Raw genomic sequence first — 22458 nt, forward strand, 5'->3', positions numbered from 1 at the left:
TCCTCCTAGAAAAATAATGCTAAAACTGATTTTGTTTCCAAAAAAGTCAATAAGATCTTCGAAGGCAATGAAATATGGGGTCATTGATAATATTTCTACCCCTAAGACAAAAGTCTAGAAAATATCAAAAAAACATAGGCACTGATAATATTGGAGTCACCAAGGCAATGTGATTAGGTAGAACTGAGAATGAGCATCAGGCCTTTGGGAGAATTCGATTGGGCCGAGTTTTCGAGATCGGTGAGACTGAGTTGCAATGAAGTCAACTCCTTAACTGAAAATAGGCAGAAATTTTAATTGTGAAAGAAAATAAGATTTTTTTTAAAATATACATACATATAGATGAGAGTTCAATGGTTCCAAGAAAGGATGCAATGACAAATGTGAACCATACAAGAATCTCCATCTACATATGGGGCGGTGACTAGGTGTAACGCCCAATTTGCGATCCTATCCTTATTTTTCCTCGAGGGCCTCGACAGGGATAGAAGCGCATCTCGCTGTTTTGCAAGAATGGATATTGTTACAAGTACATGAACTGAAGAGGTAAGTATATGGAATTGGCTTACACTCGCCCTAAGCTACAAAAATTGTCACATCAATACAACAACATATTCAATCACCATGTAGAAGAGCAGGGTCCGACTAAGGCCGAAAACAAACGATAAAAGAACGACGTCCATCCTTGCTATCCCAGGTTGTCGGCCTGGAACCCATCCTTGATCGATGATGAAGAAGAAGAAGAAACTCCAAATAGAACAATCATCATGCTCACGTCAAAGTATCGCTTTACCTGTACCAGCAACTGTTGTATGGACTCACCATTAGCCTCGACAATCATCACGCTCACGTCAAAGTAATTTGTGAGCCATAGGGACTCACCAATCTCATTTCCAAAGGTATCAAGACTAGCAAAGCTTAATGGGTGAGGTACGGTTAAGTGGTGAGGCTGCAGCAAGTGACTAAGCATTTATTTGAGGTGGCTAACTTACGAGTACAAGAATAAAAGAGGGGGGATGATCTACACATAGCGTATGTGAAATAATAATGATCAAATGAATGATCCTGAACGCCTACTTACGTCAAACATAACCCCATCGAGTCCTCTTCTGGATACGGAACTCACGAGAAGAGACAGTCATGGTTACGCACATAGTTGGCAAGTTTTGAATTCAGCTTACTTAAAGTTATCTAGAACCGGATGTTAAACATAGTTTCCAAGTTTGCCACATAACCGCGGACACAACTTTCTGAAAGATTTAACCCTGCAAAGGTGCTCCAATTAGTCCATCACAAACTACCACACGCTGCGCTGGAATGACGTCAATCAGGGAAAGCCCGTGATCTCCTCGGTTTCCTATTGGGAATAGCTCAACCTCGAGATAGCCCAAAGTATCCTCGGAATCCCACGCATGAGACTCTCGAGAAAGGTAAAAACTAGTCCATCAAGGCCGCTCGGTGTGTCGACAATCCCGAGAGGAGCCGCGTATCTCGTTCTGAGGACACCATGGATAAGCTAAGCGTACGGTGGCCTGCTAGACATCTCCTGAATTTCCCCGGGTTCGCCCCGCATGATGCTTTGTTTTGTACTAGCACTAGCAACACCGACTCCCATGTATTATGTTAAATTACTCCTTGGGTTCATGACGCCCTATGATTTTTAACGGTGTTCAGTATTATTATGTTGGGCAAATATAGTAGCAATGTTGGGCCTTGCCAAAGGAGTTTTATCCCAAAACAGAAGTCTAGGGGGTCCCCATAACAATCCCAAGCATGTTAGGAGCGCTCATTTATGGTACATAACACGGGTAGCCGAATCTAAGGCGGCAAAGGTGTAACAAAACACCAGGCTAGAAGGCCGAGCCTTCCAACTTTTACCAAGTATATAGATGCATTAATTAATTAGCAATAATATGGTGATATAACAAGGAACCCATGTTTTCACATGGAAGCAACTGCACCTACAACTAGCATTGTTATAAGAAGGTTGAGCAAGCAGTAACATAGCCAAACAGTGGTTTGTTGGGTTGTGTAAAGGTTAGAAGTTTTCATGGCAATGTTGGGAGGCTTATTTAATAGGTGGTAGACAGCGAGACAGAGCGAAAGAAACGAGACAACTAGCATGGCAATGATAGTAATGGTATCTAGGGAAATGATGATCTTGCGTGTGATCCAGCTTGGAAGAAGAACGAATCCGTGAAGTACACAAACCAACATAGTCGAACGGATCCTCACACTCCGAAGCGGATCGGAACTCTATTGAGAAGAAGCAAACTGGAAACAAGAATCAACACACGATATTCCCCACGACACATGCCCGAGATGATACATACCCTAATATGATGCATGTCCATTTCAATTATGCAACGCATGACATGGCAATTAACAACAATCAAACACTACACATTAAGTGAATCTCAATATGCAACGAGTTACATATTGACGAAACTCCACATTTGAATTACTTAGTTCACTCCCGTTTAGGTACATGACAATATTAATGGTTATTAAACATGGCAGGAGGGGAAGCAGAATTAAACTACCTATCTAGGCATATTAGATGAGGTCGAAAACAACTTAAAGCATCTCCGAAATGACCCCGCACATTAACTTTGAAATCTGTCCAGATCTGTCCTAAACATATTTTAAGTTTTTTAAACGGCAAAATAAAGTGGAGCACATGAAACTACACGTCATTCTAGTCGGTTTACATATATGGATCATCTCCAATGGAGTTATGGTTCAAAAGATATGATCATCACAAGATTATATGCATGAATGCAATATGTATGGAAATGACAGACACAAGAATTCCAAACCATGAAGGCAGCAAGATATTATGAAACTACACGAGATTGTAAGCAAGATCCATATATGGCACGCTCAAAATGGAGCAACGGTTCAACAATTACAAGCAACGCAAGAAATAACTACAATCTGCCAAAAACAGCAACATGGCATTCTCTACACACCAAAACTTACACCTACATGATTCTAAAATGCTCAAACAAGGCATGAGGCATTAGTGATCAAGATGCACAATAACCTTCTACCACTGGCAAGTAGCATGGAAGAATGGAACATTAGTAACTGAGCTGACAAAATGGCAATTTGCACACAGTTTCATACTTAGTAAAAATATCAGTTTGAACAGTGCAGTTTTTTGACCAGATTGCATATTAGCAGCAGTAAAACAATATGCTACATGGCATAGAATGGCACGACGCTTAACAGAATGCTAGAGAATCTTAATCACTACAACTAACTCCATTGCACCAACCCCAAAGGGGTTGTAGATCACTAGCAAAACACATGGCAAGACAACAACAAAATAGTACACATTGCACACTTAGAAATGTTTGAGCATCTCAATTAACCACTATTTTCTAGCATGTTGGCAACAAGAAAAGAACACCTAAACATGGATTTCTATGGCAACCAAAATTACAAGGGGCTAGCATACATGTCCAAGAGCATATCTCACGTTGACAAGTAAATCATATCATGTATGGATTTAATCACACAAAATAAACAAAAGGGCATCATGGCAAAATATCATGCACGTTAACTTACTCAAAAGACAAAACTAAATGAACAGTTAAATTCTATGGATTTTTTCTACCCCCAAAATATATATAATGTGTGGGGTTTTAAAATAAAACAAAAGACAAAACATTTATGCGAGATATGACATAAACCCGTTCTACCAAACTATTTATGCCACCTACTTGAAAACCAGCAAGACAATAGATCTAATATGCATGGCAAGGTGCTGCAAACAACATGAACATTTTACCTACTAGGTTTGAGAAATTCGGACGCATGATTAAATAGCTACGACATAGTTCACCTTAATATAACAACACGTAATTCTATGCAAACAGTAGATCAAACAGTTTTAAATATGCATGCAAGTTGGAAATAGTAATCTGTACGAAATTCTACATGTTTTTCATATAAAACTTATTTCGATCCGACGCACGGTTTCAAAGATATATGCATTTTAAAATAGGCATCTAATATGTAATTTGGAAAATCCCTACGGAATTGGAAAAATCACAGGACGTAAAAGAAATTAATATGGGCCTAATCTATCTAACAGGCCAAGCAGAGGCATGGGCGCAACATAATATATCGCGCCACATGCGCTGGATAGGGTAGTCGGGGTCGGCTCACCTTGGGTCTCTTGGGCCAGCTCAGGGAGAAGTTGGTGCAGGCCGGCTGGGGGGATGCAGAGCTGGGGTTGGGGAGCGCGGCCCACACGAGGGTGCGTGGCGCTGGCGAGAAGCTTGGGTCGGGGCACCTTCAGCGCAGCCCACGCGAGAGGCAAGCTCGGGCCTGACGCACTAGCCGGCTGGCGTGGGGTGGATCTGGGCCGCGAGATCGAGGCCGGTCCAGGGAGCTGGTGAACGCGGGTATAGTCGAGCTCTCTTTGCTCGTCCTCCTCCTCTGCCCGACAAAAACAGGGCGAGGGAGCCCATGGCAGCGGGGCGCGGGAGGTCTGATGCGCATGAGGGATGGCTGGATCCGGTCGGTGAGGACGGAGCTTGGGACGGCCATGGCAGCGACTCAACGTGCTCTTGCGGACATGAATGAAAGAGAGAAAGAGAGATTAGAGGGAGGAAGGGAACACAGACGCAGGAAGAGGGCAAGGAGAAGGGGAACTGGGAGTTTGATCTGCTGGTCACCGATGATGGGGCTCCGATGGCCGGCCGATGGGGCAAGCGGGCTACGGCGGCCTCGCAAGACGGTTGTGGGGCTGGGCGCTCGGGGCGAACTACTCGAGCACGGGGGCGTGGGGCTGCGGCTGGCGGCGGTGGTTCATGACCGAGCGGGCCGGATCTAGGCCTGGCGGGCCCCCTCGTGGTGAGAGGCAGCTAAGGCTCTGGGTGGCGGCGCCTAGGGTTTTGGTGGCGCGGATTTTGGGGAGAGGCTCGTTTGGCTGTCTATTTATAGACACGTGGCTAGGGTTAGGGATTTTCCATCCAATTTCAGCAGTTGGATTGCAATCAGACGGTCTCGGCTGCGCCGTAGGGTTAAGTGGGTTAGTGGTTGTGTAGAGTGGTGGTGGGCTAAGAAGAGAGGGAGGTTTGCGGCCCTGCAACGAGATTATTAAACAACGAAAAAACATCCGATGATAAACCGATGACGGCGACGCTACATCGACCGTTCGAGTATCAAACGGACACCGATTGCGACGAAATTTGGCAGGCGGCCTACCTACATTAAAATAGAACCGCATGCCAAGTTTCAAACCAATCCGAGAAAGTTTTATAAAAACTTTTAAAAACAAGATTTTAACGATGCCGGAGGTGCGTGCGTGTGTGATTGGTCTCGAAACGGTTAACGACGAAAACGGAGAGAACCGACAACTAATAACGGATGCAAGTTTTGAAAAACGATGGAAATGAAGTGCCGATGCAATGCGGATAATGTGCATGACGCGATGATGAATGCGATAATCAAATAAATCACACGACGACAACGGAATAAAAGGGGAATCTTCTGGAGCGTCTTTCTCGGGCTGTTACGCTAGGTCACCTATATTATAGTTTTTGACTCGAGGAGTCAAGCAAGGATGCTTGATCATAGGTCATACTCGTTTTTAAGCACAAAGATGGGGTTACCATTTTTCAATTAAGCTTTTAATGTCTTCATATGACTTGAGTTGCTTTACATATTGACTTGGTGTAAAGCTTTATCAAGGATATGAGACCTCCGAATGACGTTGATGACATGGCATGTAGGAGAACTTGTCGCGGATGCTCAACGTTCATGATGATCATATTGAGTTGGGAGCTATCCATGTCGTTTTGGTTCACTTTTCACCTACAATAGTTAGTCATGCAAGGAAGAACATGATATATCCACATGACATGAGTGAATTACATTATCATATGATGGTCAAGGATATGATTTTGTTGTCTTTTTCCTCCATCTCTGAAGAAAGAATTGTTGATACTTGGCTATGACTATATTGCTTTTGATGTGATTTGATGGCAATCTTGTGATGTGTATATTTTCCAAGTACCTACGAAAGGTTAGATGCAATACAAGGAAGCATAGTTTTCCAGGATATAAGATAGTGTCAAATCAATAGCATCATTGAATAGACAATCAAGCTCATGCCCTTGCATGCATCCGAGTGAGTCTAGCTCAAGTTTGAAGCATCAATGATGTTCAACACACTCCTGAAATTACAAAATACTTTCTCATAAAGTGGTTTGGTAAAGATATAAACTAATTGGTTGTCGGTACGAACATGTTTAAGATCTATATCTCCTTTACCAACATCATCAAGAATGAAATGATTTCGCACTTGAATATGTTTTGTTTGAGAATGTTGCACAGGATTATAGGCAATTTTAATAGCACTTTCATGGTCACACAACAATGGAACATTTCTAACATGAATGCCATAATTCTGAAGTGTTTGAGTCATCCATAGTAATTGCGCATAGCATGATCCGACGGCTATATATTAAGCTTCGACAGTAGATAAAGATACCGAGTTTTGTTTCTTGGATGACCAAGACACAAGATATCTCCCAAGAAATTGACATTTACCCGAGGTGGATTTTATATCAACCTTGTCTCCGGCATAGTCCGAGTCGGAATAGCCAACAAGATTAAAAGAAGATCCCTTGGGATACCATATGCCAGAGTTTGGTGTGTGTATTAGGTATCTCACGATTCCTTTAACAACCAATAGATTTCACTATTTACGAGCCGCTTGGTATCAGGCACACCGACAAACACTCATCATAATTTCAGGACGGGAGGAACATAGATATAGCAATAAACCAATCATTGATTGATAAACTCTTTGATATCCTGGTTTGTCCTCCTTAGTGAGGTCAATATGTCCACTAGTACGCATGGGGGTTCTCATACCTTTGCACTCTTGCATACTGAACTTCATGATTAAGTAATTGGTGTACTTGGTTTGAGAGATAAACGTACCTTCTCTCGATTGTTTGATTTCCAATCCAAGGAAGAATTTAAGCTCGCACATCATTGACATCTCATACTTCTCTGACATCAACTTTCCAAACTTTTCACGAAAATGTGGGTTAGTAGAATGACACATAATATCATCCACATATATTTGGCACACAAATAGTTCTCCATTAACCCTTTTAGTGAATAAGTTTGCATCAATTTTATCAATTTCAAAACCCTTTCCAATGAGAAACTTTGTTGGGCATTTGTACCAAGCTCTAGGGACTTGTTTAAGACCATATAAAGCTTTACAAAGTTTCTAAACAAGATTAGCTTTCTTAGGGTTCACAAATCTGGGAGGTTGTTTGACATAAAAATCTTCCTCAATTTCACCATTAAGAAAAGCACTTTTAATATCCATTTGGTAAAGAGTGATATCATGGTGATTGACATAAGTGATAAGAATGCGAATAGCTTCAAGTCTAGCAACGGGGCATAAGTCTCACTATAGTCCATACCTTCGACTTGCGTATATCCTTGGGCTTCGAGACACGCCTTGTTGCGTACAACTTGTCCATCTTCATCTTGCTTGTTTTCAAACACCCATCTTGTACCAATGATGTTTTTCTTGCCTTCGGGCTTTTCAACAAGTGTCCACACTTGATCCTCTTGAAGTTGTGTAGCTCTTCGTGCATGGCATTCACCCAATTCGGGTCTTGAAGGGCTTATTAAACCTTCAAATGCTTAATGCTAGATAAAAAATAATAATGCTCGCAAAAGTTAGCTAAACGGGATTTGGAGCGAGTGATTCTCCCTGTTTGTATGTCACCGAAGATTTGATTCAGCGGATGATCTTTGTCCACTCTTGCTCGAGCTCGTGACAACTTCTTCTTGTTGAATGGTGGATCTTCTTCATCATCATCATCTTGCACATTGTCATTGACGGTGTCATCTCCTTGAGGTGGTGGTGAGGAAGTTTGAGTTGGATCAGCACGACGTACTTCTTCATCTTCTTCATCATGTCACGTGCCGCTTGTGGATGCCTCCATGTCGTTTTGTGGTTCTCCTTGACGTGTAGTAGGAGCTTCCACTTGAATTGATGAAGTACTTTCCTTCACCTCCATGGGGCGAATCTTGCTGATAGGTAGAACTTGGATGGCTTATGAATGTTCCTTATCTCCTACATCATTTGGCAATTGTTCGACTTGTGAACCATTAGATTCATCAAACTTCACATCTACTGTCTCTTCAACTTTTTGAGCGAAGGTGTTGTAGATACGGTAAGTGTGGAAGTTTGAGCCGTAATCAAGTAGGAAAGATTTCTGAGATTTAGGAGCAAATTTAGTGCAAAGATGCTTATCAATAGTGTAGCACTTAGGTCCGAATACTCAAAATATCCAACTTGTGGTTTGTTACTGGTGAGTAGCAAGTATGATGTTTTACTCAGAAGCTTGTGTAAGTAGATTCGGTTTATGGCATGGCAAGCTGTTTCCACGGCTTTTGCCCAAAAGTGTCTTGGTGTCTTGTATTCGTCAAACATCGTTCTAGCCATCTCTATGAGAGTCTGGTTCTTCCTCTCAACAACTCCATTTTTTTGAGGTGTATACGTCGCCGAGAACTCATGTGAGATACCTTCTTCATCAAGAAAAGTATCCACATTAGTGTTCTTGAACTTCATTCCGTTGTCGCTCCGAACATTCTTGATCTTCACTTCAAATTGATTCTGAGCTTTCAAAGCGAATTTCTTGAAGATCATTTGTACCCGTGACTTATCATTAAGAAAGAATACCCACTTAAATCTGAAAAATACATCAATAATGACTAAACGATAAGAATTTCCATCGAGGCTCTTGTAAGCATTGGAACCAAATGGATACATGTGAAGCTTCTCAAGTGGCCTTCTTGTAGTCATATGTTCTTCACGGGATGAGTTCCACCAACTTGGTTTCCTACTTGACAAGCAGTACAAAGTCTATCTTTGTCAAAGATAACATCTCTAACACTAAGAATATGATCGCCTTTGATAAGCTTGTCAAGGTTACGCATACCTACATGTCCTAACCTTCTATGCTATAACCAACCTGTAGAAGATTTTGTAATAAGACATGTATGGGGTTTGGATTTTTTAGTGAGATCAATAATGTATAGATCACCTCTACGAAAACCAGTAAAAAACATGTTATAATTGTCACTACAAAACACTTTGCAGTCAACTTCCGTAAATAGCACATTGAAACCAAAGTCTGCTAGTCTAGATACGGAGATCATATAGTAGCCAAGAGATTCAACAAGCATGACATTTTGAATGGAATTATCATGAGATAGGCCCCCTTACCAAGTCCAAGTACCATACCCTTGCTGTTTTCTCCAAAGGTCGCATACCTTCGAGTTTCACGATTTTGTGTAATCTCATGGAACATGTCTTTATCTCTAGTAATGTGATCGGTGCATCCACTGTCGAGAACCCACTTCTTTCCATCGGCCATGTATTCTCTAAGGTTCGCCATAATACTAAGGTTCCTCATGGTCTTCTCATACTTGATTTTAAATTCTTCATCTTCATTGTAGCAGCCATGCTCCACATTTTCATTGTCGAACGAAATATCCTCGTCATAAGAAATAAGAATTTCATCAGAATTTTGACTATGACAATGTTCATATTTATGCATGTGAATGGCTTCAACAATGAGATTGTTAATGGTAATGACATCTCCTTTAGCATGGATGAGGTCACGAAGCTCAAAAAAGCATTTATCTAAATTAGGATCGGTTGGCATCATTGTGTGAAAGACAGCATTTATAGAAAATGATCTCAAGATTGTACAGTGAATAATTGTGATATCTTTTCTCTACGTCTTTCCACAAAGTATGAGCATAATCAAAATTTTGCAATTGATTAAGCACATTACTTGGCAGTCCTCTAATGATTGGATTAACAGTTTTAAGATTATGAATCATTTCAAGTTCTTCATCATGAGAAGGATGAAAAGGATCAATGGGATGCTCATAGGGACATTCAACATATTTGCGCAAATGGAATTTATCAAATATATCATGCCATTCGTATTTCCATTGTATAAAACAATCCCCATAAAGAATAGGCACTCTACAACTAATATTCCCAAAACTAGGCACATCCATCTTCCTCCAATGGTGTTTAAACCAAGGTTTTGGAGACCTTGCTCTCATACCAATTGAGAGATTGATAGAAGAGGTATCTAGAGGGGGTGAATAGACTACTTGCATAATTCAAATCTTAGCCTTTTCCCAAATTAATAGTTGGAAGATTTTAGCGATTCTAACAAGTGTAGTCCACCCTACACATGCTAGTCAACAAGTATGGTAGCGGAAAATAAAGACTATGCATATGTAGTAAGGAGTAGAGTTTAGGAAGATCAAATGCGGAGAAGTTGACACGGCGATTTTGGCATGGTTCTGATAGGTGGTGCTATCGTACGTCCATTTGAGTGGAGACTTCAAACCATGGAGGGTAACGGTTTCGAGAGTCCACAAAGGGCTCCACCCACAAGGGGTCCACAAAGAAGCGGCCTTGTCTATTCCGCCACAGCTTTCGTCCACACAGGAGAAGCCTCACTCATGGTAGATCATCACGAAGTAGGTGATCTCCTTTCCCTTACAAACATCTTGGTTCAACTCCACAACATGAAATAGGAGGCTCCCAAGTGAGACCTAACCAATCTAGGAGGCACCACCCTCCAAAAGGTAATAGATGTGGTAGAACCCTGAACTCCTTGCTCTTGTGCTTCTAAAGATAGTCTCCTCAACACTCAATCACTCTCTCTCATATTTGGCAGGGGTAGGAGAGATTGATCTTGTGTAAAGCAACTTGGGGAGGCTAGAAATAAAGGTTCAAACGGTAGAATGGAATATCTTCATCTCAACACATGAGTAGGTGGCTCTCTCTCAGGAAGGTTGATCTGGAAAGTGTAAGTGTGTTCTGAGTGCTTCCTCTATGAATGAGAGGTAGGTGGAGGGGTATATATAGGCACCCCCCAAAATCGAACCATTGCACCATAATTGACCAACTCGGTGACACCAAAGTTACAAACTCGGTGGTTCCGATTTGCTCAAAAGGTATCAACTTTGAATCTCGGTGGAACTGATATACACAACTTGGTAGAACAGAAAAGGTGACTAACGGTCAGATGACACAACTCGGTGGCACCGATACAGAAACTCCGAAATTATGGTTTTGTGTACCAATTCAAGGCAACAGAAGGTTGGTCACCCGAACGCGGTAGCACCGATGCAGATTCGTTTGCACTAAAAAGGTAGGGTTTGGCTGGGATTTGTCTAAGTATAGAATTGGTATACCCGAGTGATAAATGTTGGTGGCACCGATTTTCCATATTTGGCTTGGGACAATATATTTTGTGAAAGAGTGGCTGAGTATTTTTGGTGGCTATCTCTAAGCAGTTGAGCAACCAATTCATCATAATACCTCATCCCCTTTTAATAGTATTGGCTTTCCTATGGACTCAAATGTGATTACTCACATAGTGTAAGATGAAGAGTCTTCTTGCTTGAAGCTTGAGCCAATCCTATCCTTTCCTGCATCAAGGGGCATCTCCTCACAAACCTACAACCAAAGCTCTCTATGGACTAAACCTGCAATATAGTAGGTAAAAGTGTTAGTCCAAGAGACAATGTATGTTGTCATGAATTATCTAAACTACCAAGGAGCATATGTGCTTTCAGCTTGGCAAATTCCTGAATGAATTTAGGTCTCTAATTTTTCATAGTGTCGCTGTCTGGGGTGGGGTTTGTGCTGAGAGCATCAGCTACCATGTTCGCTTTACAAGGATGGTAATGAATTCCCCACATCATAATCTTTAATCAATTCTAACCAACAACGTTTTCGCATGTTCAGATCTGGCTTCGTGAAAATATACTTGAGACTTTTGTGGTTTGTGTATATTTCACAACGATTTCCATGTAAGAAGTGCCTACATTCCTTGAGAGCATTGATTACTACAGCTAATTCCAAGTCATGAGTAGGATAATTTTCCTCATGTCATCGTAGTTTCCTTGAGGCGTAGGCCATGACTTTTCCTTCTTGGATCAGTACACAGCCGAGACCTTTTCTCGATGCGTCACAGTACACTTCAAAATCTTTGTGTAAGCCAGAAATGATTAATACTAGTGTTGTGGTTAACTTCTTGTTCAGTTCTTGAAAACTTTTCTCGCACGGTTCAGTCCACTCAAACTTCTTATTTTTCTTGAGTAAGCGAGTCATCATCTTGGCTATTGTGCAAAAACCTTCAATAAATCTTCAGTAATACCCAACCATTTCGAGGAAAGTCCTTATGCCTCTCACGTTGGTGGGTTGTTTCCATCCGAGCATGGCTTTGAATTTTTTGGGGTCCACGGCAATACCTTCTTTTGTTAGTATGTGACCCAGACTTCTTTCAGCCAAAATTCACATTTGTTGAACTTGGCGTAAAATAGATGTTTCCATAGCTCACCTACTACAATTATTAGATGTTGTGTGTGTTCTTCTTGTGTCTTTGAATAGACTAATATATCATCAATGAACACCACGACGAACTTGTCCATACACTTCATGAATACTTTGTTCATTAGATGCACAAAATATGTCGGGCATTCGTTAGTGCAAACGGCATCACTGTAAATTCCTACAATCCGTATGTGGAGGTAAAAGTTGTCTTGGGAGTATCCTCTAGTCGTATTTTTAACTAATGATATCCCGACATTAAATCAACTTGGGGATAACTTAAGCTTGCACGAGCTGGTCAAATACATCATTTATTCGAGGTAGCAGATACTTATTCTTGATATTGGCCATGTTGAGGGTCGATAATCAATGCACAGCCTCAGTGTTCACTCTCTCTCTGTTTTTACCAAATAATACTAGTGATACCCATGATGAGGAGCTGGGCCTGATATACCCTTTTTCTAGTAATTCTTTTATTTTATTCATTAATTCAACCAATTAAGTTATCGCCATTCGGTAAGGTTTCTTGTAAATTGAAGTTGTGTTGGGTGCAAGTTCGATGAAGAACTCTATTTCCCGATTTGGTGGCATACCTGGCAATTCTTCCACAAATACGTGTGGAAATTCACACACTATCGGAACTTTTCTCATTTCTGAAATATCCACTTTATTTAGTCGGCCTTGAGGTGGTGTGGGTCTCTCCATGGCAGCAACTCTTACTTTCTTTCCATAATGCTGGATGACAGTCACAGTTCGGTTTAAACAATCAATAAAGCCTTTGTTTGTATTCAACCAATCCAGTCCTAAAATAATGTCCACACTATTGCTTTATATCACAATAAGGTTTGCCAAATATTTCAAACCTTTGATTTCAATGGTAACACCTTTGTAGTAACTCTGAGTGGCCTGCTATACTCCCGGGGATTTGATGGTCATTGAATTTTCTAGAGGGAGAATCGAAAAATTGTGTTTCAAGGAGAATTTCTTTGAAATGAACGAATGGGAAGCTCCAAAATGAGACAAAAACCGTGGCAGGAATTTTGTTGACAGGAAACTTACGGAGTACAATGTCTGGTGCGTTCATAGCCTCTTCCTTGGCCACATGATTCACATGACCCTTCCTGTGGTTGTTGTTGGGGTTGAAATTGTTGCGCTCCGAAGCTATGTTGTTATTGTGGTTGTTCGGCTTTGGCGCCACATTTCCTGATTTTGGGCATTATGTGGCATAATACCCTACTTCTCCACAAGCAAAACATGTATTCCTTGGGCGGTATGTGAATTCCTTGTTCCTTGCATGATAATTATTGTTTGGGCAAGGAGCTGATGTTGTAGCTCATGGTGTTGAATTTTTCTGGGTCTCAGTCTTTTGCTTGTAGTTGTGTTATTGCCAAGAATTAGCGTTATGGCGCTTGCGAATGTCGTCCATATTGCAACGTTCGGTCTCAACCATAATTGCCTTGTCAACAAGTGTCTTCAAAACTACAAATGTGTGGACCACACATTGACACTTCAATGCTGGTGTGAATCCATCTAGGAATTTCTCCATTCTCTTTTATTGTCTCTTGTGCTCATCGCCAGCATAGCCAGAAAGTTGACTGAACTGATCCAAATATTCCATTACAGTTGAACTTCGTTGTTTGAGATCTTCAAATTCCCTCTTCTTAATTTTCATAATGTTTTTGGGAATATGCGCCCCACAAAATCTTTCCTTGAATTTAGCTGAGTTTATGTTGCTCTCATTTGGCGCATAGGAAATTTTCCCACCAAAACGATGCTGCTCTGGTAAGATAATGAGGTGCATACAATACCTTATTGTAGTCTGAGCATTGTGCAATAATTAATTTCCTCTCCATATCGTGTAGTCAACCATCAGCTTCCATTGGTTTATCAATGTGAGAAAAAAATGTGGGGATGAGTTTTGTGTAGTTCATCCAACCTGGAACATTGTGGATAAGGTCCATGGTGATTTTCCACGTTCAAAAGTTGATTCATCATTTCCTGGTGCTCCTGCTCACTTTGTTCATAGAGGAGACATACTTGCGAAAATGCTAAGTCACTGTCCTTCTAACTTGACTAGCCTTGAGTAAAATTATTATGTTTCTCGGCAAAATGATATTCTTCTGGTGGACTAGGCATGGAGCGAGTCTAGGGACGATGCACATTTACTATGGGGTGTGAAATTCAAATATGGAAAAATTCAAATTAGTGAAATCTGAGCAAATGGAGAAATAAATTTTTGCAAGCCAAAATGAGATATCCAAATATTTTTCCATAAAACATCGTCGTGTTCGGAGAAGGACCGCGGATACATATTTTACAGCAAGCACAATTATACAATTTATCACTTAGGATGTGCGTACACATTCCTCGGTTGTTATTTAGGTTAGTGCACTTCTCCATATCCTACGTGAGAAAACACGATTACTTCTCTTCAAGTCTACAAGCAAGCAACCATATCATACATATCATATAAGATGTCATGATGCGCTCCTACACCACTTCTAGCTAGAGTAGGACATAATATCAATCGTCCTACCAAGGGTAAGTCTGTGACAAGGTGTTGGGGACTCAACCTCCTCCAGAACAAGCTCTAGGCGAGCGGCATGGGGCGGCGAAGAAGGTACGTGGCTAGCAGGAAGAGCAGTCCTAATTGGGGTAGGAGCAATAACTTGATTGAACTCCTCAAGGGAAGGTAGCTGGACGCTTACTGGCTAAACTGGCGGCGTGCATGATGCAGTGGATGAAGGGCATGACCGAGGTGGCGTGGGATGGAGACACTCAGTCTTGTTAGGAGGACAAGCCTAAGCAGCATCAAAAGTTGTCTCCAGAGCCATGAGATACTACACGAGTAGCTCAACGGCCTCATCACTCTCTCCTCTAGTGCTAGCGAAAGCATAATGACTAGTGTATGGAATATGACATGGGAGGTAGTGAAAAGGAAGACTCTTCATCACTGGAAGGATGTCCCGGAGGCATGCAATAGCCTCCCTGGCAACCATTTGCATAGTCGGCCTCTCCGTAGGCATGGTTCTCGCGATGAAGCGAGGGCGGTTGGTCTCGATGCGTCTACCCTTGAACCGCACTTAGGCCTGATGCATAGTCACTGCATCGATGATCCTATGGCGATAGAGCGAGTACTCGGTACGAGTCGTTCGTGCAATCATGATCCTGACGATGATGGAGAGGAGTCGCGCAAATACCGCCGGCTCGTTGGCAAATACTTGTGACATACAACCATTGCCAACCATCTACACAATAGACAAAACTTTCCACATAGTCATAATAAATATATGTTGACTAGCAGAAAAAATCTAGAGTATGTAGAACGCTCAAATTAAATTAGCCTAATTAACCGGTTAGCGATCACACCTAGTCGTTTCCTACAGTCGGCATGTCTTTGATATCAACGTTTTAAGGACCAGTTTCCAAATAATAAAATTATCGAAAATGTTCCATGATGTCATCCCAGCGTAGAAAATAATTCACACTCGTAGACCAATCTGGATACAGAAAAACTAGTAGTACTTAATATTATATAGGGTTGAGCGGAGGTCGCTCAACATTTTATTACAAGCACGCCCATATTTAACATAAAGGCTGATATAAAACAGTGGCCATGTGGGTAGCACTACTAACTCACATATATAGGTGGATGTGTCAAAATGGAGTGAAGTGACATGACTCAAACTACTACCACCAGTCAATAGTCGGAGTGAGGCTCGAAAATTTATTCATGGTGGTGGAATCCATGGAATAATACAACAATGGATTCCAAGAACGCAAGACTAACTGGGATTCCTCTAGGCATCATACTCACTATCGTACTCTTCATCCATGAGATATCCTTCATCAATATCTAGCCAAATCAACAAGATAGTGAGTACTCTTAAAAGTACTCACAAGAAAGTTCATACATAAGACAAAGTGAATGAAAGAAAATTGCACATGCACAAGTTAATTTAATTTTCACAATCAACAAATAAGTTAGCAGTAAGTTGAAGTAAAGTAAAGGTAGATATGTCGGGCGGTAGTCGTCACGCCCAAGATGCGACCCTATCCTCAATTTGGCACGAGGGCCTCGTCAGGGATATAATCGCATCTCATCGTGTCACAAGAATGGATATCGTTACAAGTACATGTACTGAAAAGAAGAGATATATATATAGAATTGGCTTACACTCGCCACAACCTACATCCGAGTCACAGCAGTACAATACATAATCATCATGAAGAAGAGCAGGGTCCGACTACGGACGAAAACAAACGAGAAAAAGAAGAACGACGTCCATCCTTGTTATCGTAGGCTGTCGGCCTGGAACCCATCCTAGATCGATGAAGAAGAAGAGGAAGAAGCAACTCCAAATGAACAATCAACACGCTCGCATCAGTAACCTTTACCTGTACCTGCAACTGGTGTTGTAGTAATCTGTGAGCCACAGGGGACTCAGCAATCTCATTTCCAAAGGTATCAAGAGTAACAAAGCTTATTACGTGAGGTATGGTTAAGTGGTGAGGTTGCAGCAGGGGCTAAGCATATATGAGGTGGCTAATCTTATGAGTACAAGAAATAAGAGGGGGAAGATCTAAGCATAGCGGACATAACTACTGATGATCAAATGAATGATCCTCAACACCTACCTACGTCAGACATAATTCCACTGTGTACTCGATCAGAGAAGGAACTCACGAAAGAGACAGTCATGGTTACGCACACAGTTGGCAAGTTTTAATTAAGTTAATTTCAAGTTATCTAGAACCAGTGTTAAACAAAGTTTCCACGTTGCCACATAACCGCGGGCACAGCTTTCCAAAAAGATTTAACCCTGCAGGGGTGCTCCAACTAGTCCATCACAAATTACCACAAGCCGCATAGAAATCCTCAATCACGATGCTCGCGATCTCGTTGGATTCCCTAGTGGAAAACCTCAACTCTGAGATTACCCAAAGCATCATCGGAATCCTGATGCACAAGATATCTCGTCAAAGGTAAAACTTATCCAGCAAGGCCGCCCGACGTGTCGACGATCCCGATAGGAGCCGCGTATCTCGTTCTCAGGACACGACGAATGAGCGATGGTTACCGCGCCAAACGCCGAGTTGCCCCGGGTCATGTTAATAAGCTTCTCTCTGTTGGACCAACACTCATGAGGAGCACTGGCCCGGGGGTTGATTAAATTATCCTCGGGGTCCGGAAAGTCCCTATGCAATTTTATTAGGTGATTAGGCAAATGTAGTAACAAAGTTGGGCCTTGCCAGACCAGCTTTAATCTAAAATGAATTATCAAGGGGGTCCCCATAACAACCCCGATTGTGTTAGGAGCGCCCAATTATGGAACATAACACCGGTAGACGAAACTAAGGGGGCAAAGGTGGAACAAAACACGAGGCTAGAAAGGCCGAGCCTTCCACCTTTTACCAAGTATATAGGTGCATTAAATTAAATAGCATTTAATATGGTGATATAATAAGGAAACCATGTTATCACATGGAAGCTTCTACACCTGCAACTAGCAACGCTAACAACATGGTTAAGCAAGCAGTAACATAGCCAATCAGTGGTTTGCTAGGTTGTACAGTTGAAGGTATCATGGCATTGTTGAGAGGCTGATATTTAACATGTGGTAGGCAACGAGACATGAGCGATAGAAGCGATAAAACTAGCATGGAAATGATAGTAATGGTATCTGGGGAAATGGTCATCTTGCCTGAGATCCCACTTGGAAGAACAATGCCTCCGTGAAGCAGACGAACCGACGTAGTCGAACGGGTCCTCACAATTCGACATGCTTGCGGAACTCTATCGAGATGATGGAAATCGGAAACACAAATCAACACACGATATTCACCACACGATGCACAACACATATGATGCATGAGCATCTGAATACATGCAAGTCACGACATGTCAATTCACGTCAATCAAACACTACACATTACTTGAAGTTCAATATGCAACGAGTTGCATATTGACGAAACTCCACATTTATTATTTAGTTCTATCCCGATTAGGTACACGGCAATATTAAATGTGGGTTAACATGGCAAGAGGTGAAGCGTAATTAAACTACCTATCTGGCCATTTTAAATGTGGTCGGAAATGACATATAGCATCTCCGAGACTACCTCACATGTTAATTTATGATTCTGCCAGATCTGAACTATCACATTTAATTAGTTTTTAAAAAGTAAAACAAATAGGTTCACATGATTCTACGTGTCATTACAAGCAATTTACACATAGAGAACATCTCCAACGGAGTTATGGTTCAAAAGATACAAGCACCGCAAGATATGATGGCATGAATGCAATATGTGTGCAACGACGGACACGAGCACATCAAAACATACAACCAGCAAGAGAATATGAAACTACACGAGATTCTAAGCAAGTTTCATGTAGGACACGATCAAATCGAAGCTATGGTTCAAAAGCTACGAGCAAAACAAGATATCACTACAATCTGCCAAAATCAGCCACATAGTATTTTCTACGCCCCACAACTACGAGCTACAAAATTCCAACATGCTCAAGCAAGGCATGAGACGATAGAGGGCAAGAATCACTACAACAAACAATTAACAACATCTAGCATGGCATCAAGGATCACTAGGGAAAGAAGTCACAAAATGGCATCCCACACACTATTTCAGACTTAGTGAAAATTACACCTCATGAAAGTGCAGTTTTCAATCTGAAGCCATATTGACAGCAGCAAAACCATAAGCTACAGGACTCCAAATGGAACGAAAATTTACATAATGCTATAGAAACATAAAGTCTACAACTAACTCCAATGCACCAACCTTAAAAGAGCTACAAATCAAAAGATAGAAGCAAGACAAGACATCAACAAAATATAACAGATTCCAGACTTAGAAATATTTCAGCACCTCGAAATCAGCACTATTTCTAGCAACTTGAGAGCAAGCAAATCACACCTAAACATGCATTTCTATTGCAACCAAAAATACCAGGGGCTAGACTAAGCATCCAAGAACAACTCTCTTGTTTACAACTTAATCAAACGAAGCACGGAATAAATCCTACGAAAAAGACAAGAGGGCAACATAGCAAAATATCGCGCGAACTAACTTGCTCAAAAGCTAAAAATAATTGCATATCCTATGTATTTTTCTACCCCGAAAACATATAAAACATGTGGGGTTGCACAACAATAATTCCACCACATGTATATGCGAGATAATGTCCTAAACGCGAAAAATAAACTAGCGGCAAATCCCTACGTGCAAAAATACCAATGGCTACTCTAAAATACATGGAAAAGAGGTCCCTAAAATATGGAAATTTCTACTACGGCATCCGAGCAATCCGGGCACGCACGAAAATTAAACACGTGCAATATCCTCTTGGGACAACATGTAAATCTATGCATATGGCGGCTCAAACTATGTCAAACAAATATGAAAGTTGTGAAATCATATTCTACATGAAAAACTACCCGAAAACCATATACTACATGTTGCGATCCGATTTACGGATTAAAAGATAAGGGAATTCTAATATTCGTCTATTTTTGGAATTTAAATATTCCGAAAACTCCTAAATTACTAACGAGCCTAAATCCACCAATCGGACCTACAAAACACGGGCGCGAGATAGCTATCAACTGCCTGGGCGTGGAATAGTGTCTCGAAGGGATTCTCACCTTGTGGGCCAGCCTGGTGCAGCAGAGGTGGAGTGGGCCTTGGGGGAGGTCGAAGCTGGGCCTCGGGGAGGCGCGACGAGGCACTTGAGCTGGGCCGGCTTGGGGCCCAGCCGAGCGGTCAACTCAGGTAGGCCAGGCGGGGCACTGTGCTCGTCAGCTCCGCTCCCGATCGGGACGCGAGCGACGGCAAGAGCTCGCCGGAAGAGGGCAGTGGCACCGGTCCGCCCCGGATCTGCACGTGGTCTTGGGGGGCGATGGGATCCAAAGTCTCGCGGCCACCGGAGGGGCGAGGCCAAGGCGCCGACGAAGCTCGGCGACGGCCGGCCATGGCGGAAGGCGATGCATCCCTCTACTCGGGCGAGCGCGGCGCCCGGCTGCTCTAACATGTTGGCTGCCGGGAACGGTGCGGGGCCGAGGGAGGGCGCCGAGGCGGCTGAAGGGTGCCGGATCGGCCAGGCGGGGCTGCGCTCGGTCGCGGGCAGGAGCATCTCGGGCATGGGAGGATCCCCTGTGGTCGCCCGGACATGTCCGATTTGACCACGGACATGTCCAGTAGGTGGGGATTTGGGTTAGGCACAGATTTCGAGGAGAGGGGAGAGGGGGCTGTCTAAAAATTAGAAGGGGTCTATTTATAGACAAATGGGGGGCTAGGTTTACCGGAATTCCGTTTCGGATCCAACCGTGCGGTCGGATTCGGATAATTCCGAACGCGGGAACGGTTAAGAGGCCGTGTAGAGTAGATATCCGGAGACGAGAGGGGAAACACGCGACGCGGCAACGATTTTTAAAACACCGACAACCGTCCGACGGTAGACCGAATACGACGCCGCTACGGTCGACCGTTCGGGTACCAGACGAACTCCGATCGCAATGAAATTCGACAAGCGGCCTAGCTATATTGAAATAACACCGCACGTCAAATCTCAACCCAATCAGAGAAAGGTTTACGCACACTTTACAAACAGGGTTTCGAAGATGTCGCGGGCGCGTGTGTGTGCGGTCGGGCTCAGAATGAACCACGACGAGAACCGGCAACTAACAACGGATGCAAGTTTGAAAACTGGCGGCAACGGAGATGCCCATGCAATGCAGATGATGCGCATGATGCGATGATGATCTGACAAAAGAAAATAGACACACGACGAAAACAGAAAGAAAAGGGGAATCTTCTGGAACGTCGGCATCGGGCTGTCACAACTCTCCTACACTACAAGAGGATCTCGCCCCGAGATCCAGGAATGAAAGGGCGAGAGGATGAGAAACAACAAGTGGTAAAAACTTAGTCGCTTCTTTGACAAACGAGTGAAACCAACGATCCTTGAAGGTTGCAAAGAGATGAGGAATGGAATGAGAAAGAAGAAAGAATTCACGGAAAATTTCGGCAACACTTCGGTAGGAAAAAGGGACAAAAAAATCGATAGGAAGAGAGAATTAGATAATATACATAACAAACAACTAAATAGAACAAGGATCACCACAATCTTGATAGAACAAGATAATAGACCCAAAAGAGCAACATCACAGAGCCTCCGGAACAAGAGAATATGAACTAGGTCAAGCGGAAGAAGAAAATGAAGAAAAGAATGACAACTACTACCTCAAATGAACTTGGTAAGCATCCTTGCAAGAAGAATTGAACGGAGTTGTTGGAAAAACAACAGCGAAAAGAACAAGATAGTAGTGGGCTTATGGAAACCTTTCAAACTAATGAAGTGACAACCAGCCACTAACAGAAACAAGGATTGATTGGGAGAACAAGATATGAACAATTCTTACACCAAGAGGATACAATGTGAACCTGGATTAATGACAAGCGCCATGAAAGCAGCAATCCATAGGAAAAGCTTTAGGTGAAATCCAAACCAAGATAGCTCAATGAAGAAACCATGGGTTGCAAATATCTCATAATCATAGAATTGGTGGATTTAATTATCTCACTCTTGAAAGGAAAACTCTTCGAGGCTCCTACACTAACAAGAATGCTATAACACCACCTCAAATGATAAAGGAAGAACAAATGCACTTGGAAATGCAAGAGAAGAAAACTTGAGGTTCTCCAATAAGAATCTTGAAGAACACTTTGAGAATGAATTGACATCATGAAACGCTCCGGAAGAAGAATTCAGATTACTATGAACAAGAATAAGAATTATGTTATGCTTATCCTTCATCAAGTTTAATTGATGACAAGCAACAGATTTAGCATACAACTTATTCCTCTTGAAAGAATCTTGAAGCGACAAAGAGATAAGCACCACTTGAAGCATAATTGAAGGAAGCACCAGTAAGAATTCACAATTGAATGGCAAAACCAAGAATTAATGAAGATACATGAAAATGAAGAGCTCATGAGCCACCTGAGACAAAACTTGA

Source organism: Hordeum vulgare, chromosome 4H (assembly GCF_904849725.1).
Source record: "Hordeum vulgare subsp. vulgare chromosome 4H, MorexV3_pseudomolecules_assembly, whole genome shotgun sequence".
Classification (NCBI taxonomy): domain Eukaryota; kingdom Viridiplantae; phylum Streptophyta; class Magnoliopsida; order Poales; family Poaceae; genus Hordeum; species Hordeum vulgare.